The 27,733-nt window shown below is 41.2% G+C and overlaps 1 long non-coding RNA gene across 1 annotated transcript in view; it reads left to right on the top strand.

The window, feature by feature from the left end:
- Positions 1–13,862: 13,862 nt before the first annotated feature.
- The window catches only part of LOC121674525, a 33,086-nt gene continuing 19,215 nt past the window's right edge, over positions 13,863–27,733 (top strand). The window contains exons 1-2 of the long non-coding RNA XR_006019664.1: positions 13,863–13,919; positions 17,007–17,111. This is a non-coding gene — a long non-coding RNA (uncharacterized LOC121674525). The remainder of the gene's footprint in view (positions 13,920–17,006; positions 17,112–27,733) is intronic.

Genomic DNA, 27,733 nt, shown 5'->3' with positions numbered 1-27,733 from the left:
AGGCTGGGCATCCAGACTACTCACTGCTTTCAAAACACACCTGAAATGCAGGGAAGCCCTAGGGAACTGCCGAGTTGCACTCATGAAAAAGGAGTCAGATGAGCAGCCTTGGCTCTTGGGTCTCAGGGCATGGGTGCCTCATGGTGGGGAGGATAGCCATCTTTTGCCTGAAGTATTTCGGCAGATGAAGCTTGGAACCTTGGTTATGCTGATGATGCCTTTTTCTGGTCTTAAAATCAAGAGGCATACACGGTTAGAAGGGGAAAAGGGATTTTACCTTGGTATTTATTCTTAAGAATCCTTAGGTGTACACGTCCAGGTCATATGCATCGAGATGTACCCCACCGACTCTTTCCCTGTCTCTGTGTCTCTCTCCTCCTGTGTGTCCCCCCCAACATTGGGTATAACATTATAGGCTTTACTAATTAGCATATCTATCAAAGATTCCCCAATGAGAGGTTCAAGTGAGCCCCCCCTCCCCAGGGAATCTTCTCCTGGATGGTTCTATCTTGGTTTACAGAATATGTTCTGGAGAGGACCTTGGGGTCTGGGGCACACTGATCCCTAGCTACGAAGCTTCTAAAATGTTTAGTCTCTTAGCTTAACAAACAAGTCCAAGAATGTAGGCAAAAAGCACTAGGAATACAGAAGCTGTAAAAAGGTATAACGGGTATAACAGGGGTAAAAAAGAAAAAGCAAAAATCTTCATGGCATCACTGGTAACACTTCAGTGGTGTTGTAAGTCACCAAGCAATCTTCATGAAGTTGAGCTCAGCTCTGTATCTGTGCTTTAGAAAACTTTCATTATATTTTAAGGGCTTGTTTTCTGCTTTTTTTTTTTCTTTTTTTGAACCTGAGAGCTTTTTACCTGTTTCTGCCATTCTCAGGTTTCAGACTATGAGATTAGTTTAGCAATCAGGAAATTACTAGCATCATGCTAATTTTAGTATTGTTCATGCACTGCAAAGTGACTTGCTACACAAGAAAAAACAACACACCACATTTGAGCAATATTTGTGCAATATGTCAGACACGTAGCAATATTCTCTGTGATTATCACCCCATACAATTTTCAAAGCAGTGATGAATTGTGACAGGTCCTCCTCTGAAATAACCCATCATAGTTTATGAAATCGGCGGAAGTATATCAGCTTACATCAGCTGAAGATCTGGGCTGCATTTCCAGCTTTCTGCTAATACATTTTTATGACGAAGCGAGTACCTGAGATGAACTGAGAGTTAACCTCTCTAGGTTCACTTTATATCCTTCCTGTGAGAAACACTAGATATGTTTCAAATTTACTTAAACAAAGATTCAGCCACTGAGTATTGAAAATGAATAACATCTCTGGTGAAGTCTGGCATAAATATGGTAGAAATTTCCCCCATTTGTAGCAAGGATTAGGGAATCCAGTGGAAGCCACTGATTCTGAACTGTCAAGCAAAGAAACTTTCAGCAATTATGAAAACAGAAAGCAGACTGTACTTGCTACTTCTTTTTTAATATAAGCAATTTGGTTTTACCTAGGCTACATCTCCAGTATGTGCACAAACATTTAGATGTATATAATTGCAGTGAAATTGTAGTAACATGGTGTCTATACATCTACAATACCATCAATGTAGTTTTAAACTTTACCGTGAAAGAGCACCATTGTGTGCGAATAGTGCAGCGTGGGGATTAGCAAAGTGTGACTCAACGCAGTTCTGCTGACTGGCTAAAAAGATACATATCCCTTTTTCTTGTCATTTAGAGGTGAAGAGGAGTTAATTCAGAAAAGGCCAAGTTACTGACACTTTTAATAATAAAGCAACACTTCAGAATGGTGGTGCGAGGTGAACATTTTTTAATGACCAGTCTAACAACGTGAGAGAGACATGTCATGAGTTTCTCCCTCTATTAACATGCCTGAGACTCTTCAGTAGTTACCATCCTTAAGGAGATTTCCTTGTAATTTCTTTTTATTTATATATATGTCTTTTTTTTTCCAAAATCCACCAAAAATGCTATTTAAAAAGACCACACGAAGAACTAATCTACCTTACACAAATGTCTGGTGGGCAATAGTCATGTAAATTTTGATTTACTGAATGCATGAAAGAAGGAGGCCACTGCCTAAGAAATGGATGACAGCATCTGAAAGTGGTTCCAGCATTTTAAAAGCAATTATGGAGGGTAGATTTATGCACAAAACCTGCTCTGTACATTAACTAAATTTGTGGGTTTAATCACTGGAAGGAGAAAACCAGCTATGAAATACTCAAAGTAACAGGTCATTGTAGATATTCCCTCGAGGATGTAATTTGTGCCGGTGTGTGTAGACAGGACTGCGCATATGTGTTGCAGAAGTGACAAAGGAAAAAGTCAGTGAACATCCTCCAAAAGCAAATACAGGGTAATGCTGGAATATATGGTTTCCTGAATAAAGAAAATAAAGCTGTGACTATGTGAAGATTTCTTAGTATGGGAATGGCAAAGGAGTAATGCATTCTTCACTCCAGTGGAAATTAATGGAGCATGCATTCCTCATTCTCAGTCTATTTGAGGCTGCAACAGGGGATATCACATCTGGCAAAACTACTTTGAGTCATGTTATACCACTTATAACATCATCTGGACCTTAGGAAACAGCTTTCTGAAAATAAGGAATGCTGTACAGTACCTGACATTAGCCCTGTTGAAAGGTACTGATAAGTTGCAGAGGCCTAAGAAATTAAGGGCCACATTTGCATGGAATTTCCCTGCACTTTATTACAGTCAATTCCCTGGTTTTGTAATTTTAACTGCCCTTTTCCCTCAAGCACTTTCCCCAGGGTGAGTTAGGGGTGCTCATTTGTGAAAGGGAACCAAATCAGTCAGAAAGGAGAGCATCTGGGACAACAACAACAGAGGAACACTGTGTACCCAGAAACATTACAAAATCTGGTATAAATTGAGAACATTCATTATTAATAGAAATACTATTTTCAAACTATGTCGCACTTTCATCTCTGAGGGTTTCACACACTATAGTCCTGATCCTGTGTTTGTATTTCTAACTCCCCCAGTTAGCTCAATCAGATTTGATAGAATTAGTGGTGTGAGGAGGATGTACACTTTATAAAGATTTGTGGAATTTGGCTATAGACATAAACAGCTTCATAAAAACTTCATTACTGCTGTGATGGAGGCCGCTCTCCTCTGGAATTTTCCATATATTCTGTGATTACCTTGCAGAAGGGGGATGGCAGTGGATGAAGGGGGTTTTTTTCCAAAAGCGTCTTAGGAGTCAGGCAGCACTCACAGACCAGAACAGAGCCCTGGTCGGTTGGTACCTGTGAGTGAGAGAGGCTCATACACAGCACTGTGTTGCATATGAATGGTTCACATTTGTCCCCTTAGGTTCACATTTACCCCTTATTCCTGCACTAGCAAAAGTGTGAAATGGCAACATCGTGATGTCCAGGAACGCCTGAAATAAAATTAACAGAGACCCATATTCCAGGAAGGGTCAGAGCTGTCTGGTGTTCATACTCTGAGATGACGGGAGACTTGGAAATTCAAAAGGGAGAAGGAAAGTCTGAATGTCTTAAAATCTCCCATTGGAACACATTGGCTGTGAATAGGTTTGGTATTCGTCTTTGAGCCAGAATGTGAGTCTGTTCCAAAATACCAGATCTGTGCACCCTATGGATGACCCTTAAAACCAACACCTCTGCCCAAACACGGGTGCCACTTGGCATCATCTGTCAGCTGGTAGCAGCTAGCTTAATCATCCCAGAGAGGTGATCATAGGACAATGCAGAAATTCTTGTATTTTGGGGGGGGAAGGAGGGTGGGGCACAGGTGAGTGTATGTAAAAGGGTAAAAGAGTTACCAAGTGCTCTGTTCAGGGGTCAATAAATTAGTGGGTGAGGTAGACAGTTACACACAGTAACATGAGGCTTACCATGCAAAGTAAGCTTAGATCCTTATTAAAAATGTACAAGGATGTTCATTTTTGCTATAGGATTTTAACTTTTAGATGTTTGTAATTATTTCTTTTTTTAACATTTACTTTTTTACAACATCGGTTATAGAAAGACCCCAGTGTTCTGTCCTGCACCCATGATTATAAAAATATTTAAAGTCACAGAACAGATATATGGCTAGGAAGCCACATATTTTGATTTATGTTATACTATGGTTGAGGCACATATTTGAAGGCAAGGTTTTTGGCTGACAACAGAATCACAATAGCAGTCTTCCAGCCATATATTATAGTGATGACCCCTGAAAATTATCAGGGTTTAATACAAGGCTATAATATAGGGTTTCTGGAAACTCTACATAAGCAATAGACAACATAAAAAGTCGTACTACTATTTATGTGCCATCAAATCACATTGGGGGGATTTGACCACATAAATAGTAAAATGACTTTTTGGGAATATGGAAATTAAAGAAAAATGTTTCAAATAGAAACCATAATTTACAGAAAAATCACAAATATGAAACAATGTTATGAAAGCAGGAAAGTAGGAGGCAAAAAGAGAAAGGAAGACTTCTTGGAATCTTTTCCATATACTGTAAGATTTTATTTTTTTAACACACACAATCAAAGATGCATCCTGTCATGTCATATCATTATTACCTATATTTTTTTGTATTATATTGTGAGTTACGTGGGAGTTGACTGATATCTATGTTCTCAGCTGTTTGCCAGCTGTTTGCTCCTGGGATGAGCGGGGTGAATGTTAGCTTCTCAGAACCATCAAAATAAACAGCATCATTTCTCTTTGTTCTTTCCCTGCTGCAAAAAATACTCTGTGGATAGAAAAACTTCCCAGCCCCAAAATCTCACCCTCTTTTCTTGAATCGCTTATGAGTACATATCAGTATTTATCTGTTTCTCGTTGTTTGGTAATGCTAATAAAAACTGTAGAATATGTAAGAATAATAATTGTGGCACCTATGGAATATCAAGAGTGTAATGAGCACTGTAAAGACAAATGTGAAATTAAGGGGCTACTCCAAATAAAAGTCTGTTACCCAAAGAATGTAGCTGAAGTCTATGGAATTTTTGACATAGACGTCATTGTGAAGTGGGTTGGCCTTGGGCCATGCAAATTTAGTGGAAGATGAGCTGTGGCACTGCCTCAGGTTTCCTCTGTGGAACAGCATGGCACTGCGCAGCTGCAGGCCCAGCCTGTGGTGGGATCACCCATGTAACCCTCACTCCTCCTCCATGGGAAGGGTGCAGAGCTGACTCAAGTTTGCCTTCGATGACTGGAATGCATAAACCCAACATATTCTGAAGCAGAATAAAATTGTTACAAATGCTGGCAATTATTACCCAAGGTTTAGACCTATAGGTTTTTGGGATGTGAGGGTGAAGAAGGAGTTGTTATACTCCCTGTGATCTGGTTTCTTTGGTGAAGAAATTTCTCTCCTATGGTCCTGATTTGGTCAGTGGTTAACACATGCCTAGCCTCAAACATGTAAGCAGTGCTACTGACTTAAAAGTGCATTTATCTTATAGTATGTGAATATAACTATTCACTTGCCTAAACTTTACCATCTGCCTAAGTGCTTTGCTGGAGAGATGGTCAATATTCTTAGACTATTCGTAACAAAAAACCCTTTATTCTGAGGTAGTAAAAAATACTAAATTCTTGGAAGATTAAAGGATTGAGGAGACTTTACATGTCACTGTTGTGCATACACTGCTCCCTTTGAAGTCAATGGAACTTGTGTGGGCCAAAGGGCAGAGATACAGGGTGGCAGAATTTCATAATATTGTGACTTAGGAGACAAAAACATCAGGGAATATCTAAAACGAGTATATGAACTTTTTAAATGCTTCAATGCTTTGAAGTACACTTTCTTTCTTTCTTTCTTTCTTTCTTTCTTTTTTTTCTTTTTTTTTTTTTTTTGGTGTGTGTTGTTGTGTGTGTGTGGTTTTTTTGGTTTGGTTTTGGTTGTTTTGGTTTTTGGTTTTTTGGGGTTTTTTTTTTTAGGGAAAACAACCTGGAACTTTCTTTTTTACCTAGAATGTAACAGTTAACATCCACTTAAAGGAAAACTGCTCTTTCAGGGAGCTTCCCTGACAGTAAAACAGAAGAGCAGATGTTATTTAGAAGAGCTGAGGAGAACCTTCAGCATATACAAAAGAGACAAGATGCAGTCTAGAGGCAGGAGGAGATGTTGCTGGAAACAGGAAGGTGAGCTCTTGAGCATAGAAGGGAGATACACAGAGAGCAGAATGATCATAAGCCAAGGGAAGGTGTACAAACCAGCCAGGAGAACTGTACATCAGAATCTACCTCTGGGAAATCTGTTGAATCAGGGAGGCTGTAATTATTTTGCACCTTGGATTACTTGTGTGTGCTCAAGCAAGAAAACTATATAGCTGTTTTCCTTGCTTGCCAAAAGAAAACAATTAGATAGCGTTCTTACTGATGCTCTTAAATGAGATTATTTTTGTTTTACAAAATATTGTTCTTATTTATTGACTTTATTTTGGAAGCTTTGAAGTGTTGGATTTCTCCCAATATTAGGGGAAGGCTTAGAGCTCTTTATGATTCTTTCTTTCCACATGAGCTACACATAGGAAAGTGCTGAGCAAAGAGCAAGGAGTGCTTAGCATTCTGCTACACTGACTAACATCATTAGAAAATTACACCTTTCAAGAACTGGTATAGAGACTGTGAGGCTGAACTGTTCAATTTCTTATAACAATAGCATAATATTAATCACTTATTAACAGTCTTGGCCATTTGGCTTATTTCCTCATTTTCTACCGACCTTTTGAAAATCCTGTTTTGCCCTTGCTGGTCTCTTTACTTCTGAATGGCATCAGCAGCTGTATCTCGGTTTGAAAGGATGCGTGTGTGGAAAGGGAAAGGAAGAGGGATGACAGGCTCTAGCCAACATACTTTTGCAAACGACTGCTAGCTTACCACATTGCACTCTTCTTTTTTTCTGCTAATTACAGGAAAAGTGATTTATTAATATTTGTGCAATGGTAACTTCTCAGCTCACCCACAGCCTTTTCTAATCCAGCCAATTATTTTTAGTATTACTTTTAAGCTCTGTCTTTAATTAATGGGGTGCAGAAGTTTAAAACATATGGGGTTGCTTTTCTTAAGTCTGGGAAGAAGGAGAGTTTAAAAAGCCTGCAGATACACTTCTCAATATTGCACTTAAACTCTGTTTCTGAAAATACTACATGCAAGTTGTCACATTTTCTTCAGCTTGACATAAAATTCTGTGACGTGTCACATCAAATAGCAACAATCATGAAATTTTTAGGGATGTGTCAGTTTTGAGATACATACTTTCTTGCTTTGATCCACCATGGTTCAAATGGAAGATAAAATAATCACTTCCATTTCTCACTACTTCTTTATAAAAACATATAATAAAATATATATATTTAAAAATTTTCAAAGTATTTGTTCTGAAGCCCCTTTAAACAGAACACTCTTGTTGCTGCTAAAATCTGCTGCAAAACCATCGCTCGAGTTGCAGTGATGTTTTTTGCCTGCTCCACAGGAAAGCTCGAAAGGTGCCATCATTTCTGGGATACCCATGGTCATAGCTGGGCAGACCAATCTTGCCACATCTGGAGCACGGTCCCAGCCCTGTGAAGTCAGGAGCTGGTGGCAGATTGTCAACGCTTTGTGATCCAGGTCGGTCTGAATAAAACTTCAGCTGTCCTTTTTAGGTGACCAAAGAGAAAACCTCCCTCGGTCACTCACCGCGCTCCCTTCAGCAACAGGTGGAGCGAGGAGCGTGCAGGCTTTGCTGGGATTTCCCGAGGAAGCCACATAGCTCCAGCACCGCCTCTTCCCACCGGGTGAGCTGGGGTGAGTGAAGCAGCGGGCTCCCGCCATCGCCACGGGCTCCCGCCATGCGGTCCCGCCGATCCCTCTCAGGGCTCATCCGTCTTGGGCGCCCGTCACGGCCATGGTGGGTGGCAGCCACGTCTGTCGGGGGCCGGAGCACAGCTGCGGGAGGGGAGGGCGCGCAGGCCGCCAGCCCCGTCCGCGGGGCGATTCATCAGCAGGACGGCTACTGCTGGGAAGAATTCTTCCCTGGCGGGATGAACCTCCAGTGACTCTTCTCGGGGGCCGAGGACGTCCCCCTCCCGTGCGGGCAGGGCCATCGCTCAGCGCGGGGATGAACTCTCCCTCACCCCCTGACCCCCTCTTCAACTCCCACACATGCACCAAGGCGTGAACTGGGGCTCCGCGGGGCCCAGAGGCCTCCTAGCCCACCTCTGCCTCATTCCAGCTTCACGTCGGACACCGGGGGCTGGGGGATGCCTGTCCTCGGCCCCACAGCATCATCGCTGTCGCCCCGCACATACAGCGCCAAGCCGAAGAGGCTGCCTGCTGAGGCTTGACAGGAATTTTGTCCCATGCTGGAGGGTGCAGCCACCTTTCAACAATTTAGTCTTAATCTCCTCCTGGCCTGGACCCTCCAGACCCTCCCAGGGTCTCTCCCTTGCAAGACTGCACAGCCACTCTCGGGTTGCCCCTGGATGCACAAACCAAAGGAAAACTGTGGAGTCACTCTGGGACTTTGGTATCAGATGGGAATGTCCCTCCTGTTTTGGAGGAGTGAGTGGTAGCTTTTGCTTGATGGCTCTGGAAACCATTGCCAGACTGGGGGATCGTGCTGACATCCTGGAGACATGTAACAAAGGGTGCAGAAGGTGTCAGTTCCTGTTTCTGAATCGTCTGGTCTGACTATGTTCTTCTGGGTGAAGTGATAAGGAAACAGAAGCTCAAGGACAGCAGCTGAACCTTTGTGCTTTTTTGTACTTTTTTTTCTTAACTTTTTTTTTTTTTTCCTCCAGTGAAGCTTTCAGTGTGCTCGCCTTCTGGGTCCTCAGGGAATAATGTGCTCCGGCAATTTATTACACTGTCTCTAGGCAGAGCCTACCACTGCTATATCAGGGAATTACTTAAGGAGTTACTCAGGTCCAGGTGGCTGTTTGAGAACTTATATCAAGAACTTACATCACCTGCTTTCCCTTGTAGTTAAATTTAGGTCCCTTCGCTTGGCTCATTTCTCCTTTTATCGGGGCATAATTTAACCACTGGTCACTGGAGACAAAGAGAAGCCTAAATAAGCTTCAGAATACACCTGAGAAACTCTTCTGGGGAGAGCTAAGTAGCAATTTTTTCTTCTGAAAATCAGTGTCCTTTCACAGTGACTCTAGTAGCTTCTGCCCTCTGTGTTGGATGAAGGAAGTAGCAGACAGGAGAAGAGAAGGAAAAGATAGCATGACAAGAGATAGCAGGAACGGCAAGGGAAAGGTGAAGCAAAGGTGTTTGCTCACATCGGAAAAGAAGAGACAAAACTTATATTTCTTTGCACTTAAACTCCTTGGTTAAGTTCACTGCTGCATTCACAAACAGGGACAGGAGGTATATAGAGAGTGGCGTGAGTGACAGCATCCTGTGTCCCAGACTAGCAAGATGGTCAGGTGCTCCAACACTGTCGTTTTCAGGCTGGCAGAGGTGGTTAGGGTCAGGAAAGGAGGACGTGAGAGACACAATTCTTAGTACCACAGAATGCCCAATTCCAGGCTCTGATGGCAGAAACTCTATGGAAAAGCAGCTTGTGAATGCTTTAAGTTTGTATTGCAATTAAATGCATGTTTTAGTGCTTTGGACATTTTCGTAAAAGCACAGTGGCAGATACAGAGTAAGTTTAAGTACATTTGGACTCTACTGGGGACTGCCTTTACAGGGACCAGTGGTAGAGGTATCTCTATCCTGTGTCATTATCCATAGAATTCAGCTAGCGATTACAGTGAAGCGTTTTAAGGCAAACCAACACCAGTGATGGCTGCAGTGCAAAGTCTGCCCTGTAAACTGCAGTGGTTTGGGAGCTGATTGACAAGCAGCTTAGACATCTGGACACCAGGAGCAGAGCAGACAGCTGGAGCTGCCAACCTTTTCAGTTTATCCCGAGGTAAGGCTGTCCCAGCTCATCAGTCAGCACCCTTACTTTTCTTAGGCCTTCATATTTTAAAGAGGCTATATTGACCTATAAAATCTAGTAAGATGAATGGGTATATTTTATGATTTTTTTTTTTTTGCAGAATAATAACTCAGAGGTTTGAAATGTTTGAAAACTTTTCTTTGCTCACACCTTCCAGTGTGTAGTATGGAATGTTTCATAGTAGTTTTGCTTTTTCCTTTCATTCTGGTGGAATTAAAAGTAATGAGCGCAGCAAGTACCTACAAGTCATTTAATTAATGCCAATTTTTTTTTCCAAGTAACCTATAAGACGGCTAAGACTGTGTGGTACTGTGAACCAGTAGCCTTTCAGCTCAGAAAACCTATGTTCACATTTGGATATGAGATGTTCAAAACAGTGTACTGGATTTGCTTCTCTCCTTAAGAACCTTTTTGTCTATTGCTAAACTCATTGCATAGTTCAGTGCAAAGTGTAGTGTCTTATCAACAGAAGGGAGGGAGATTTTAAGAAGTGTATCCCGACAGATTGAGACATAATGAAAGTCTTTCCAAAAATTCAATGTATCAAAGAGTTTTGAAAACCTTCATAACCTATTTCTGAAATTTATCCAAGCCAGCAGCATAGGCAGTGTGAGACACCTGAAAACTCAAAGTAAGACCCTGTCATGACAGTCCCTGCATGGTGCACAGAGCAGGCAACACCCCTTTGTGCCCAGGTAAAGGAGTTTCATCACTAGGCAAAATTCTTCCTCTTGAACAGAAGTAAGTCCTTTAGGTGATCACCTGATTCATTACAGAGGATTTAAAAAGAGGGAACAGAGAATAGACATACAGACCTGACTGCAGGCTTGACTTTAGAACTGAGGGATAAGCTACACCTTTCTTTCTCAGCCATAAAGAAAAATTGGTGGTTATATACCACACCCATCATCCTAGCACTACTCTCTCTCTGATCAGCAATTTCTGCTTAGTTGTCTGTGTACAACAGTCTTTCCTTCTGTGCCTTGTGAGCCAACCTGAGACAAGCATAACCTACTACATCTCCAGACCTCCTTACAGGCAGAGACACACATGTAGTGATGTGACTCAGGTTGTACCAGAGCCCATTCTCAGCAATCTGTTTTGAAAGGTGCCTTCCATTTAGTCTATTTAGTAATAAGAATCAATAAATGGTTATTGGTGGTCCTGACCCATGTCAGCCGGATCAGTCTCATTTTCACTTGCAAAGACACCTTCATGTGTCATGACCACAGCACTTCATCAGTGTGATGCTGAGATGTGAGATGTCTGCAGTAAAGTGGGCATCAATTCTAAGAATGTCTTGAGTGACATGGGACTGATCATGATCCTGGCATGAATAGGTACTGTCTCAGAAATGTATGAATAATATACCGTAAGCGTTGGTCATTTGTCAATCTGGTGTCCTGGAGGAGACAGTACCTAAACCAGCTGACATTAATCTTTGGAGACAGATCTGGAAAAAAAATATTTATAATTGTGTTGACCAACACAGCTTGAGTCCCTTTCCATTTTTGAACCCTCTTGGGAAGCTAGACTAAAACATGGGAAATATTTTGTATTAAAATTATTTTCATGGAGTAACGAACAATAATGCACACATTACGGTGCATCAATCACATTGGTGAAATGACATTTGATGTATTAAGTAAAACCTACCTGCTCCCTTCCTTTTTTCCTGTAAATATCTGTCTTTTTCCATATGTAACTCTGCATCTTCGTTATGACCTCCTACAACCAGTGCCTCCTTATTATCAAGTAAAGAACAAGCTAAGTGATACTGCCTTTTTCCTTCCTCAGCTACTCTCAAAACAGTGCAACAACCCCAGTCACAAACTCAAGAGTCTTTTGACAGCAGCAATTAAGCAACTTAATTAATGAGTGAATAAAAATGATAATATTTACTGAATGGGAGCATCCTGTTTTGCATTTTTATTCAAACTGTGCACCTGAAGAATACCACTGAGTATACTACCTCCTCCCCTTCTGCTTGCAAGCTCTCTTCATTTTTTTTCCCTGCACTATTTTGACTTTGAAAGCACCCAAAAACTATTGCATGCCTAGACACAGGCATGATGCTGAGGCACTAAAAGACTCTTCCAGGCAGCTGAGGGGAATATGCTGCTATCTTTGCTGTGGTTCTGCTGACCCTTAAAACTTGGTTTATATTAAAGGGACAATTTCCATGGTGCATTTGTAAGCTTGAAATTTACATCAGAGTAGGTGATTAATTACTGATAAATGGCTAATAAAACATTAATGAATTTAGTAATTAACAAATCTTGGACTGATAGTGCTTTCCACCCTCGTTCTCAACGTTTCACATGCATGTATACAGACATATTCTTTATTTGACTGTTAATCTCTTCAACCTTCATATATTACATGCATACATATAAATATATTTTTTAGTCTACATGAGTTTTCTCAATGAAAGATGTAACCCATCTCAAGTGCAAGTAAAGCCCCATACATAATTATTTTGGAATGACAGACAGTGAATTCCTTAGCTATTATTTTTGACGACCCTGTCATGGATGCCAGGCATATATTGTGGTAAGAGCCTGAGAAACTTGGGAAAACCCACCTGGGGAGCAAACTCCTTTTTTCTTTACGGAAAGGTTCCCCAAGTGACAGGCCTGCAATCCTGGGTGAGCTTAATTAAAGTCAATAGAGAAAACTAAAGCATTCAAAATTGCTGCCTTTGGGGCTTCCCCACTCTTCTTTTTCTTCATTTGCTGACACTTTTAAGGGTAAGGTGCATTTTAAATTCCTTATTTGGGGCTTGGGGCTCAGTTCATCACATTCCCCTTCTGTTCTGTATCCCACATTAAATCTCCCTGACACTTCAAAGTGTTGTTTCCCATGATTTATGGCTAACTAATGCAGGTGCGCTGGGCCTCCTGTGAGGTGCTGTATGTCCTCTTTGACATCAGTATTAATGAATTAAGTTTTGGCATACAAAGCCAGGTAAGGCTTGTTACCTAAAAGTGCAGACAGGTAAACTGAGGCACCCAACAAGACAGCAGTGAAGCCAAAAGACAAATTTAACCTTGTTGGCTTCCAGAGTTCTGCAGTATTTACTAAGCGTTTTGTGGTATGAGGTCTGCTGAGAGTATCTCCTTGGGTTTTTCCAAAATCTGCCCAACCAGACTTCATGAACCTAGTCCTACCTCATTCCTTCTCCTCTCCTGCCACAGTTGCCCATCACAGGCCAGAGACACACAGAAGCTGCAGAGCTGGGAGCACACATCTAAAAAAAACAAGGTTTGTGTAATGGGATCTTGACCATCTGCTGCACCTGCCATTTCAATCCCTTGTCTGTTTTGAATCATACATTGTCAAATGCCACAATCACTACCAGGCCTGAAGCTTGGATTAGTTCTTGAGCTTGTAATGCTTACTTTTGAAATGAATAGCAAACTGCCTACTGACTTCAGCACAAGCAGAGCTCATGAACTGACAGCTACCATCACCTTCATTTGAACCCCACCCATAATGACAGAATATATTGGAAGCGGTGTCAGCAACAGCAGTGGGACTGGGGCATTTGTGACAAACTACCTTTGGGGCTTGCTTTTGGAATAAAATCCTCATCTACCAGCCTCTGGTAATGAGGTGGCCACATGACTTCAGAGTGAAGGCATTTTTATTAGTGCCTAATGGTAGATATCCTAAATGAGGTTTGTGAATTAAGAAAACACTTTAAATATTCAAATTATCAAAATCCCTGATGATAAAGATGGGTGTCAGAAATTCCCCAGTTCCAATTGTTGGTCCCATAGCACTTACATGATTCACTACATGTTAATCTAGGCTGTCTGTACATTTATTGTAGAGGTAACTGTATGGTAGGATGATAGTAATTACATATTCTGTCCTCCACAGCACTCAGAAACGTAAGAGGCGTGCTATGTCAAGAGCAGGGGAAATTCAAAGTCCAGTAAGTATACTTCACTGGGGTTAAAAAGAGAGCTGCTTTCTTGCTCGTGGAGCCTGAGGGGGCTGAGGTGAGGAGATCCACTCAGATTCATAATAAGGGCTCTATGCAAAGTGCTATCTGGGATCTCAGTTCTCAAAAAACTGCTTCCCATTCTGTTGAGGGATATCTGAATCCAGCAGATCCAGTTCTGACCCGTCTGTATTTTGAACTGTGCCAGACCAAGTACCTCCTCCTTTCCCTCTTCCTCCTTTCCATGCTCCCTCAGTAAACAGCTCACTTCTTCACTTCTCTCCTGCAGGAAGGATATCAACGCTGAAGAGGTTAAGTGGGCTGCCTTATGAGTTAGGATGTTGTGAAATTTACACAAAATTAGCTTCTCTGGGTGGCCATCAGGAATTTAATTAATATCCTTGACATGGGTTGTTATAACTGATATTGTGGATTCCAGATGCCGATTGCTGAGAGAGACAGAGATTGCACTCGTGAAGAGTGACAGCTTTCAGGAGTGTGCAGAGGCTTTGTACTCTGTCTTGCAAGAAGAAAGACAGCTCTGGTTGCCACCTTCTTCCTGTGGGAAAAAAAGGGAGAAAAAAACCAGCAGCCTTTTTGCAGGTAGCCTCACTCATGACAGTAACATCACGTCTGTTTCTGCCCTTGTCAACACATCTCACTGTCCACAATCACTCATCATCTCCAGACAGACAGCACTGGAGGAGATCATCAATTGCCAATGCAATTCAGCAGATACACTTCATAAATTTTAATTACATTCCCACTGAAAATGAATGGTCAGAAAATATAAAACATCTGCCATCCAGATCATTTACATTTTTCATACAATAAATCATTGGCAACATCCAAAACAATGGATTAAATCATGTGGAGTGTGATAGGTCAAGAAAGAAGAAACGGCACCCATTGTGTGATTACTGTTTGGACCAAAGCCATTACACGGTGTACAGTATCAAGGAAAATAAAAACATTAAAAAATAGTAACCATTTGGACTTGTCCTCATAAATAAAAGATCCCTGGTATCAGATAGACCCTGCTAATGGATCTATTACTGTGTCTATGGAAAAATGAGGAATTGTTTAAGTAAAAGAATATTTAGTTAATTAAGATGGAGGGAAATGAGCATTTATCAATTGAGTGTCTGGGCTATTTAGCTTGTAAATAGAATAAAGAAGTGATGTCAGTGGAAAATAATCTGTTAATCAGGTTTAACTGATACCATGACTGTTAAAATAACTCAATCAACATTTTCTTCGATAGAGTGATGTGAAATCCTAGTTTGAGATCATCAAACAATATGTCCAAATGCTGTATTTTACCTGACAAAGCATCACAATACAGGTTTAGCAAGCCATGTATGGGACTCAGAGGGGACCTACTACATCCTTTCATTCTCTGTTTGGCAAGGGAGCCAGCCCTGATGGTGATGGTGCAGTGATGCTCAGTGTAGCCCTGCTCTAGGAGGTAAGAGGCCTGTGCCCAGCTCCTGTTCTCCTTCAGCTACCAAACTGCTGGAGAGACAGACGATGGCAGCAGGATCCTCTTTCCATCCATAGAGGGTTCACAGCCAGAGCCACAAATGCAAAAAATTACTTTCTGGTGTAGGTAACACAGTTTTCCTCAGATTTCCTCAGATTTCATGAGATTTGGGTGCCTCAGACTTTTGGAAGTTTTTAGCCCTGAATTATAGGTGTTTTGAGTTGTTCTGTATTATATGAGGGTTTTGTTTTGGTTTTTTGGTGGTTTTTTTTTGTTTTTTTTTTTGTTTTTTTGTTGGTTGCTTGTTTTTTTCAGTGAGCAATGATATTGTTACCTCACTTACTTGTGTTGCATTTTCATCCAAATGATGCTTTCTTCAGCAGTCTTCCTCACTACTTGCACCGTTACCAAACCTGAGACATTGTCCTCTCTCCCTTGAACCATTCTTATTTTCTAAAATCTGAAAGTAATTTTGATTGGATCCACCTCAAGGCTTGTTCTTTTGTTTGCCTTTTAAATAATACCAATGCAAAGGCGTGGACATCCATGGGAGCAGCAAACTGTGAACACACTCAATCACAAGTTGTTGGATACAGCACATCCTCATCCCTAGAGCAGATGAGAGATTAGTGTGTTTGTTAACCTCAGTATCTTTCCTGTTGAATGAAATGGGTGGAAATCAGGTATACACTGAGCAAATGTTTATTTTGACTGGAAGCCCTGTCACTTTGTGTATTTATGTGAAATAGAGAGATGTATGCTTAGCCTGAGGAGGTATCTGCACTCTTCAAAAAAAAAGGCCATTGATGAATGGCTGTAAAAGCTATACTTTTATCTGTTTTATGTTCTTCTAATGCTGCTAAATTGTTGTATATTAGGTTAAAAAATAGTTCATTCTGACATTACATCATGAGCACGTCTGGCTATGGTATGTGCAATATAAGCCTCTTTCATTTGACGATTTACTGCTGTTAAAAGGAAATAGAAATCCTCATAACATATGAGAGAACAATGTAGCTAAGAGATTTTTCAAGGTGTTCAGCTTGAGTTCCTTGAACTAGGAATAATGTTTTTTTGACTCAATGTATCTGTGTATTTTTAATTCAGTTACACAAATATCAGGGGGAAAGAGGTAGCAATTTTTTCCCTCATAGAGATGTTTTACTTCATACTAAACTCCTTTACAACAACAGTAATTATTGAAAAATATCACAGAAGTGCTGCAGCACATGTTATTATTATTAGTTACTATTTATACAGTGACACATATTGCTCTACAGACAAATAAAAACAATGTGGCTTTTCCTCTCTCACAGTGATGGTTTATGGGCTTTTTATTACCAGTTTGGTCAGCTGGTTTAGGTATGACAAGTAATTCTCCCCAAATCTATTCCTTTAACCCTAAGCCCCACCCTGAAAGGATAAGTTTTTTTTAAATCACAAAGCATTTGTGCCATTTTTGTCTGCTCTCCCAATCTTGTGCCCCATCCCCCTGATGCCTTGAGAGACCTCCTAGAAACAGAGACTAGTCCCCAATTTTCACCTGTCTTCACATTTGTCTCATTTTCTAATCTGTTTTTTCCTGTTTTTTTCAGTCCCACTGTTGTCATCTTCACATCTACTCAGTCCAAATCTGGAGGCAAAACCAGCAAGCTGTAGTCCAAAGTTCCCAGGACTTCTGCCCATCCTGGAAATAAAAGGTATTGGCAGCCCAGTTTTCCCATTGTTTTCAGTCTTTGGCCTCAACGGTGCTGATGTCTATATGGTGGGATATGGGACAGTCCATTGCACCAACTGTTTTCTTCCAGCTTTGCCCTCCACCAAAGCGCAGTCCCTGTGTTATCCACTGCCCATTGCTTCCTCCTAGACTTTCACAGGAGTGCCTAGGGAAGCCAAATTATGCTCCCAAGGTGCTAGCTGGCCCAGCATGTAGAAGAGGATATAGTCTATATATCCTTAAAGGAAATAACAATTATACTTCTGCTGTTCAGGGAGTGCTAGGGTCTTCTCAGTAACTATGGTAAGCCTTCCTTACACCTCAGATTTACAGATTTCAGGGGGCCAGTTGAGGGCATATGTTCCCAAGAACTCATTCAATCAGACAAAACCAAGAAGTTCAGGAAGTTTGTCCACTCCTTTATGTGGCTTCAGCACTTCTTTCTCAGTGTACCTCCATCGTGAAACATTTCCTGCAAAAATTATACGGATTGAGGAGAAAATTCAGAAAAGCATGTAGGCACCTAACATGTCACTCCAGCAGAATGCAATTGCCTAAATTGATGTCATCCATCTGAATTCCTACACACCTGAAGATTGGCTCAGGTGGGTACCTAGAAGTTTCTAACCCAGGTCTGGTGCTGGTGACTTGCTCTGGATCAAGTGTGTGCTGTTGATGATACCTCCAGATTACCCCTACCAGCTGAGCTTTGGTTTGCATCCAGGAGCAAGGTCAGAACACAGGAGCTGGCTTCCTCTTGGGTAAAACCCATGTGGAAAAAGCACTCTGGGAGCTCCCTGAACACGCCCAAGGCACACATGGGTGTCTCATCTGATGGGACCAGGGTTCACTAGTCCAGAAAGAGTGCCCTGAAGGACGTGTGCCATGGCTGAGCGGTGCTCACTCCCAGCTCTTTTGCTGAACACATCTGCTCCTATTGGTCTGTGTGACAAGTGCAGGTACAGCCGCTGTAGCTGTGCAGCTCGTCCCAGAGCTGAGTGCATGTGCACATACATGCGCGGGGCCGTGTCACCCGCACGCGTGCGTGTGCACATGTGTGTGCACGTGTAATTTATCATTTTTTTGTGTGTGAGACACCAAAAATAATGTATGAGCTCCCTCTGCTGCTTTATACAAAGAAATTAATCAACAAAATTGCTTGCAAAGCTGAGAGCTTTTTATTCGTATCTTGCTGATAATGCTGTATGCACAAGTAGTGCTAAAAATAAGTGTGTATTATGCTTGCAAAGCACCATCCAAACATTAAATAATTAAATAAACAAAAGAATCTGTGTTGGCTTTTCCGACTCATAAAATATTCCAAATAGATCTGTTTTTATTGAATGAAACATGTCAACATTTTAGGTAAGAGAATATTTTCTGAATTCCAAAAATGTATCAGTAAAATCAGAGAAAGCTCTATTGAGAGGTAAGATACAGTAAATATAGCTAGGCTTTTTTCTCTTCTTGAAGGGAATAAATAATTTTTAAATGTTTAGCAGTTATATATTATTGTGTTACAAGTTTTATTATGTCTTTTGCACTTTATTAAACAAGGTTTATATAGTTACACAAATGACATAAGCTACTCTTGAAGCTTATCTGAACTTCTAAGTCCCATAGAAAGAAAAACCAGATTACTTTAGTGATGAAAACAGACTCATGCAGAAGAATATTGTTCTAAAGATTTTAAAAAGCTCTAAAATATATTTTTGTCTTTTCTTTCTTTTCTCTTCTTCCTAATTCTTCTACTTTTAAAATGGTGCAGGAGCACTGTCTGAAATACATTATTATTTTATGCATTAGAAAGGTAATTTTGATAAATTGACTTGCAAACAGGTTATTTTCTGAAGGGGTAAAATCAAAAGTGTTGTTCTATGAATATATTTGAAGAAAAAGTTAGATCTGGATGAAAATTTGTAGTCAATTTTTCATCCTGAAAAGTATAGATTTAAACAGGAAAAAATGATGTATTTCTATCAGTTCAAAAAATTGGTTTGAATGACTTTTGAAAGATTTTTGTGACATTTTGAATTGCAAAATAATAGACAGAAGATACCCCTGGAGTCTTCTGATCCCTGCCCAAATTTAAGTGTCTCAATATTGCTTAAGTGGATGCTTTTCTCTAAAAATGTACTTTAGTTAAAAAAAAAAAAAAAAGGAAAATATATACAGGAAAAGCTCCCAAAGTAAATGAACATTTTGAGTCACACCAGATACTAAATGTGACACAAAGCAATGCTTGACTTCGCCTTACAACTTACTAAGAATTAAAAATATCTAACCAAAAAAATAAAAGAAAAATTTATTGTCAGAACTGTTCATGAACAATCATGTTGCTTATGCAGGGCTGCTTGATCTCAACTGAGAATGAAAGACACTGAGAACCAAATAGAAGAAACCTTTTGCTGGGATTGCACCAACCAGATAGTCTGAGCCAAAACACCCAGTGGAGCTTCCTGCATATTACAGAATCACAGAATCATTTAGGTTGGAAAAGACCTCCAAGATTATCAAGTTCAACCTTTGATTGATCACCACATTGACAGCACTCTGTGCCATGTCCAGTCATTTCTTGAACACTTCCAGGGATGGTGACTCCACCACCTCCCTGAGCAGTCTGTTCCAATGCTTAACAGCCCTTTTCACGAAGAGCTTCTTCCTGATGTCCAGCCTGAATCTTCCCTGGGGCAGCTTGAGCCTATCTCTCATCCTGTCACTGGTTGCCTGGCAGAAGAGACTGACCCCCATCTTGCCATATCCTCCTTTCAAGTAGTCGTAGAGAGTAATAAGTCCCTCCTTTTCTGCAGGTTAAACAACTCCAGCTCCTTCAGCTGCTCCTCATAGGACTTACTCTCTAGACCCTTCACCAGAACGGCAATAAAGCTAGTGAAGGGTACAGACTCTTTTAAGGAGCAGCTGAGAGAGCACGAATCTGCAAGAACTGTAAAAGATAGTAAACTTCAGTAATTTCAAGTTTTCAGAAAATTGTCATTGCTTTGACTACTTCTGCATTTTGACTTACAGGGCTGATCATTCCTTGGCTTTTGAATACTTGTCTATCGAGGATTCTCGCAACACCTTTGTTTAACAATTATTTGCTGCATGGTCCCTCATGGTCCCACTCAACCCATACCCTCGTGGGACTACCACCCTTTCCTTAACTTTCACTCCATATATGTCAACTGTTGCACCACAGACCTGTAACTGAAAGGCAATTTGTTGCAGCCACTTCTAGTGTGTGTGGCTGTTTTCTCATTTGTCATAACTTTTTAAACATCTGTAACTTGTTTCTCTGTGTGTATACAAATTGATCCCAAACTAGACTAAGCATGTAGCTATCTGTATTTTTTTCACCATTAATGACTAAGCAAGGATAAGAGGCATTTGATACCCTCCTTTTTTTGTCAAGGCTTGCTTCTGTGATACTATAAGAAAACAATATTTCTATCTGATTAAGTGTTGAGCTGGGATTTTGAGCTTTGCTAAATAACAGGTATAACAGAGTCCTCCTTAATTGCTGTGTATGTTACTGGACCAAATTGCTCAGGACAGTAATTATCAGGTAGCTGCATTGAAAATGAGTGCACCTCTCACAAAAACTGAGCTTTAATAAGCCACCCTTATTTGTCCACATTTGCCAGCCCTTTATACCATGGCAATCTCTCTGTAAACACTTCTGATAACCAAATTTGGGTCTAATAAATACACTACTCACTGATGGAGCTATAATTATCCAATCTGCAGGCTTTGCACATATTGGAGTTGTTGAATCAGATATTCTAACACAGGCCCTGATGTCTCTTCTGGCAACTTCACCACCTCAGTAGTTTGTGTTTTTCAGTTTTAAATTGGTAACGTTAAATGTCTTTAATAGGTTATTACTGGAATCCTTTACATGACAGAGATGTAGTGAATACAAATAGAGTACTTGACAAATCACAGACTGTAACGGTTGGCAGATCCCATTGGCAATTTAGTAATGTGCTCAGGATCACAGATATTAGAGTTGGAAAAGACACATTAGGTGAAATCCTAGGTTGAATGAAGAAAATGGCAGAATTTCTGTTGAGTTCAATGGGACCAGTTGCATTAATAGTGTTGCATTATATCCCCTTCCAGTACTGATCATAGCAATCCAGTCTGTGTGCAGTTCTACAGGGAGTTCCTTGAATCCAAGTACTGGTAGGAAATGTAGCTATAGGCTTTACTGATTTCTGTATTCATTTAGCACTGGCCAAACTCCCAAGGCCGTATCTCTGGGCTTATTCAAAATTTACTAAGTTTCTTCTTGTTGTAAAGTCCTGGTCAGGAGCCCAAGGGAATGTACCTGGGACATTACACAGAACAGCTTGAAGTGACTGAAAACTCTCACAAGATCCAGAATGACTTCTGCTGAGCTTCCCAGATGTTTGCAGCAAGCACAGCAGGCTTATTTAATGTGTTGGAGCCATGGGCTCCTTCTTAAAGCTTGAGTCTTAAATTTTCCGCTGTCATCAGAAATATAAATGACCCGTTAAAGAAGCAACTGAGTATGCCTCCCATAAAAAAGTTCCCTCAGGTGGCAAACAGGCAGGAGGCTACCAAGGAAAGGAGGCAGTTTGTGCTGAGGGTCGGGGTTACAAGAGCAGTGCAGGGCACTCCAGTATTCTATACCAGACGCATAATTTAGAACACCTTAAACCTCATTTGCTCTCAGGTTGTCCTAAATATTCCTCAGGTCCATTCCAAAAGTTGAGGTTCAAGATCAATAAAGAGGAAATGTGACTTCAATGCACTTTTGTACTTGTGGTCTTAATGAACATAAACTAAGAATTGAGTCCTTGGGGTGGTTGCACAGTTTCACTGTCATTTCTCAAGGCTTCAAGCTTCTGTTCTGCTAAATGGAAATTAGAGGCCAGTCTCCAGATATGAGCCCTTGAGAAGAAAAGCTAACAGCTGCAAAACTTTACCTGGCATATAAGTAGTGCACTAATGTATTCTGCTGATAAAATCCCATGGTTATGTATTGTTTCAAATCCTTCCACTGACCTGCAGGCAGTAAGTGAAAAGCAAAAATTCAAGGTGATCATTGCCTCAATAAAAACGTTTCAAAGCCAAGTGTAAATGAATGCTGTAAATTGCACATTTTTTCCCCCATGCGTCTCACAGATCTGAGCTCTGAGGATCAATCAGTTGCACACAGGAGTCATGACCCTGCTCTCATTGCTCTAAGGAACTGTTGTCTCAGTGCATGCTATGACCCTTGGCATGAACCTGGTAATATTACTACTTGTGGGTCTATCAACAACAAGCCCTCTGTGGTCCCAATGTGCTTAGGAAAACTTATTTCCTCTTGTTCCAAATGTAGGGATCTCTTTTGTGCCAATTACCGTTTGACACTGCTATTCAAGCTTACTTTTCCAAACACTGGTCCCGTAAACACTACTCCCTTTGCAGGGACATAGGCTGGCAATAGCAAGGAAAACTAGTGCAAAAATGTTTTCTTTTGATGTTCTGATTTTTGGATGGTTGCTAAATGTATGTCACTGCCTTTTAGGAAGCTTTGCATAGTGGCTGGATAGCTGACTTCAGTTTTCTTGTAGGCTTAGCAGACAGGTTGCAAATGCTTTGTGTTCCTCGTGGTAAGTCTTAGATCTTGCTATTAACCTAAGGGTGAAATCAGATTTCTACAAATCACTATTCAAGTATATGTTAGCTTTGACTGCCTGGGTGGTCAGTCACAGTCTCAAAGAAACCTTCTCTGTGGCTATAGTAGCCTTGGAAATACATATTTCAGTTATTTCCACATTCTTGAACCAAAATCACTTCCTTTGACAAGGAGGTGAGCCCTGATCGAGCCTGTTCAGGTACTGCAGCAGCAGCACTGTTAATGCCCACAGTTGCACTGCTTGCTGATTCCATAGAAGGAGCATCTGAGTGGTGCATGTATGTCTGTAAGCAACTATTTACATGTGAACTATCTATCAGGGGCTGGGAAGTGAAAATTTGGTACAGAACACACCAGAGCACAGGGAATGCTTAGCCTTCTCCACTAACTTCTTCACTGGCGACTTTTGTCTACCACTCCTTTACTGAGCAAATAAATACTTTGGTCACTGGTTTCCAAGATAAGGTCACGGTACCTTTTCCAGCTGAGTGGCAGGTTGTCCCACCAGCAGGCAGCTAGGCTGTTTGTTTGCCAGGTGAGCGGGCTGGTGGCCCTGGCATACAGCGGGATGCAAGAGACCTGAAGGAAAGGAAGCACAACTGATGGCAGCTGATAGTTGACAGCCTGGAGGTCTTTCACAGGCTCATCCAAAGCACAAATGCCACTTCTGGGTCTTGAGAAGGGCAGAGTGAGCTTAAAAAGGATGAAGGATGACATTGCAAGGAGTGTTGTTGGGGTAGACTGGGCTCTCTTCCTGGTCACTGATCTGCTCAGGGGCTTTCAGGAACGCGCTACCTTGTGCTTAGCCATGATTTCTGCTCTTTGCTGTAACTCGCAGAGCTAGACTATGCTCCTCGGGGCAAGGCTCGTGCTGCCTGCTCATCTTCTCAGCAGGGCTCCTTGGACTGTGCTCAGCCTAGCTCCTGACACCCCAGCCTGCCTGCTCCTCTCCCTGGAGGGGAGCAGGGAAGCTCCTGTGCAGCTGTGAGGAGCCCACAGCCAGACCTCAGCTGCCACTGCATGTGAAGTAAGCTCCGTGTTTTGTCTCATATTGGGGGCTGCAGTTGGGAGCAGCCACTGCACAAATAAGTAACTGCTCCCCTGCCTCTTCAGCAGCTAAAATGGTAATGAGGTGCCTTCTTGGACAGATGAAGGCAAATGGAGGAGTGAGCTGCAGTAGTTAACAGCAGGCAGGATCTGCTTCTCTAGTGCCTGTCATTCCTTTGCCCAAAGACCACAAGGATGGCCTGTGGTGCAGTTCATCTGGCCTGAAGCTTTCTGGTTTAGAAAGAAAAAAAGGTTCACTGTCTGCTTTTTCTGTTCCTCTGGTCATTCTGTGAGGATTTATGTTCCTCTTGCTGTTGTTGTTGGGGTTCTTAACAGACAGTCAGCAGCTTGGGAACTGGTGATCTGCCAAAGCAGTCACCACACACTGCAAGGTAAGGGCTACCCACCCTGGCTATAGATTGGACAGGCTTTGAAAGGGAATAGAAGAATGAGGGAAAGGGAACAGGGAAGAATGAATGGAAGTGGATGAGGGCTGTAGCATCAGGTTCACTATTCAGGGTTACATTGGATGGTCTTTTTTATTGTGATGTTTTCTGCTTCCTTCTCCCCAGGATGTTTTAGTCATGTCCCATGGGAGTGCTCAAAGAAGCAACAGTAAATTTCCTTCTCTTAACAAGTGGCACTGGTGAAACTGTGCTCCCATTGCTGGCTGATTTAGTGAAGAAACTGTTGTCTTGGTCTTAGTTTACTGCCAAATCCTGTTGTGGGCACACAGCAAAAAGGGAAGTTTTATATATATATATACACTCTATGTATTGTAGATGGCAATATTTTTTGCTCGGAAAACTCTTTGCCTAAGCTGGAACAAAGAATGGGGATACCCCCAACCCCAAGAAAGAGAGCTTTGGAAAGTTACATGCAGAGGAAAAAGAGATATACAGCCTATCCACTGAATTTGTACAGACTGGGTTTTCTCTGACATGCTAACTAATGGCACTGAAGTTTTAGAGGCCTTTGATCTTTGATCTTTGATACTGATTATAGCAATTTAGTTTAAAAGGCCTGACTTGGGTCATCTATTATTATTATTATTATAGTAAGTTTATAGTCGGTTTAGTGTTTTTGTTTGAGCAGCTCAGTTAATTTTAGGTGGAAAAGGCCTTATTCTCCTGTGGTTAGTACTTTGGGTAGTCACTTCCTGAAGAACTTCCTCTCTTGATGGCTCCCTTTGGGCACTTATTTCCAGTGAGTTAAGGTGGGCTTTTGGGTCAGAGCTTAGAGAGCTGTGAGTCAGGAGAGAATCAAGGATGATGTATTTTTCTCACTCTCTCTATCTCTTTGCTTCTTTATTTCTGGAAAATCAAATATAACAGTTTAATCAAAAAGGAAGTGGAAAACAATGTAAAAATACTGCCTAGCTTTTGCACAAATAAAGAATAAATGAAATAGAAGCATATTCATCAAAATCCAAGTCAATACTGAAATAAAGTTGGCCCCTGTTGGTATATGCAACATAAAAGGAAAAGAAAGATAGGTAGGGAGCAAAGCACTTATGAAAAGGATTTTTTTTTTTTGTGAAATAACTGTTTTTCAGAATATAATAGCAGTAACACAGTCTATGCATAAATGTTACGAGGGGGAAACTTCAGCTTTAAATTAGATATTTTTCTTTCTATGCAAAAAGAATAGCACAGAATAGCTTTGGACACTGTTTAGGACTGGGAATTACAACCTGGGTAATTTGGAGGGGCTGAATTACAAATATCCAATATGATTGATGGTAACAGGGCAGATGGGCCCTTTAAAGTCCTGGCAAGGCAGGAGGTCACACTCGTAATACTGTGGTGTACCGGGACTGGGAATCCACCCAGGGGACTGGGAACCCTCCCAGGGGCTCCCAGCCAACAGCCTTAAATAAAGTTCTGGTGCAGAAGGAGTACTGAAAATGCTAATAAATAAATAAATTTAAAAGAGAAAAGACATGACAAAGTAGGCTGCAAAGGAACTATCAGTAGAAATATTTGTCTTACAGAGTCTGAGGGAAACTGCTGCCTGTCTTTTGTTTGTTGCTCTTTCTCTTAGACTTGGTTTGGGGAAGAGCTGCTCAGGAGTTTTCCCTGTCACGGCTACAGTATTTGGCCATATGATCTAGTGCAAAATGAGTTGGGGTTGCCTTCATCAGATACACAGTAGCCCCTAAGAGACGACCTGATTCCCACTCAGATCAGCTCACCTGCACCACCCTCCTAACAGAGTTCTAATACCTTAATTCATCACTGTGCCAGAACGTACCCACTGGAGCTAGAGATATTTTGTCCTGTTGGGTGAAAAGGTTCCACCCAAGAAGATGCAAGGACCCACCCAAGAACAGACTCTAATAGGAGACAGTGACTTTTTGCCACACCACAGCTCAAACAGGTCGCTTGGAATGTGGTTGGGAAAACTCGATGATGACCTGTTCCATCAGATGATCAATAGGTGCATCAAGTTTTCTGATGGAGTACTAAGGTGCTGTCAAAGAAAGGCTCTAGGAAATTTGATTCCTTATAATTTGTTCTGGTCTTGTTCTTTAGTATTTAGAGAAGCTTTTGGGATGGAGGTGTATATTTTTTTGAATAAAATTTGAGTTCACTTATGCCAATATAATTCTGCTGTGACTTTATCTATGTCATCTGAGTGAGACCTCTTGATGCCAAATGAATGATTCTGGATAATGTAAAAATAAAGCTGTACAGTTTAAGCCAAACTTGCCTTGCATATTGTCCAAGAGCCATAATCCTGAGAAAAATACAACCAAAGTGAAAGGCAGGAAAGAAAAGAAGCTCATCAAATTTTTCCTTTCCCTTTCCACTGATGCCTTTATGATAACTGGATTTTATGGAAAAAAAAATGGGACGCAGCTTCCTCTTGGCCTTGAGGGGAAACCTGCAAAAATTTGTACTGCATTCCACAGAAATCTTTAATCAAACCACCTTGGAGTCCTACACAGTCATTGGGGCTACAGAAGCTCCAGTTTGCTGAAGTTGAGAGGAGGCCAATAAATGGATCCCATTGCCAAGTAGTTGTGGTACCCATAAAATTTCCCGCAAGAGGTTCCATTTTAAGCACACTTCACATCCAATGAAGGCATTGCTTTTATAATGGTTTATGATGTGGCCCTTACTGGACTCAACCTAACTTCTGGTGCCAGAGATAGATGGTCTGTTCAGTACAGGATGGAAAGTGACCTTTCTCCATATCGACCTTTTCATCCAGAAAAGGGGAGAGAGAGACAGCCTCTTTTCCTGAGGGTGTTGGTCAGGTAAAAGCATGGAAAGGGAAGACCAGAGTGCCAAGGGAAGCAGAAAAAGATGCCAATGCAATGACATCCTTATGTAGAGATTTGTCTTGTCTGAGTACTCCCTACCCCACCCAAGAGAGGTTGTGTTGCAACTCTTGCTGTGATGAGTCTCCCTACCCCTACTGTCCTTGAATGTGCTCTGTTAGGCCTGCATTTCCTGACTGATTTTTTTACCATGAGTATTGGAAAGACAGATGTGTGGTTTGCCTCCTGGGCGGGAGAGCAACTGCCTGCAGAATGCTGTTAGCTGGGAAATTTAACTGCATAAACTGAAGCGCTGTGAGTGATGATTTTAGAATTGGCATGTTCTCCTTTCAACTTATAAACCTATTTTGATATTTATATAGAGCCATAAAATATAGCAGAAATGTTTTAATATATTTACGTTCATAGGACAGCTATATATATCCTAAAACCAAGCTGTTATTTTCATTTTCTTTACTTGTTGTCCAGTAATATTTAAATTATTGATCACATCCACTCAGACTTAGTAAATCTTGCATTCACATGTACCTTTTTAATGACTGAAATAGTGATTTTTTTGAGTCCGTGGATAATAACGTTAATAGGCATACAGTACTGAAAAACTGCTTTAACCCACCTACCA

Source organism: Corvus kubaryi, unplaced genomic scaffold (genome assembly GCF_017639235.1).
Source record: "Corvus kubaryi isolate FWS band 111438036 unplaced genomic scaffold, C.kubaryi_AGA036_p1.0 68, whole genome shotgun sequence".
NCBI lineage: Eukaryota > Metazoa > Chordata > Aves > Passeriformes > Corvidae > Corvus > Corvus kubaryi.
The sequence above is the reverse complement of the archived record's forward strand: the minus strand, read 5'-3'. Positions and strand labels throughout refer to the sequence as shown.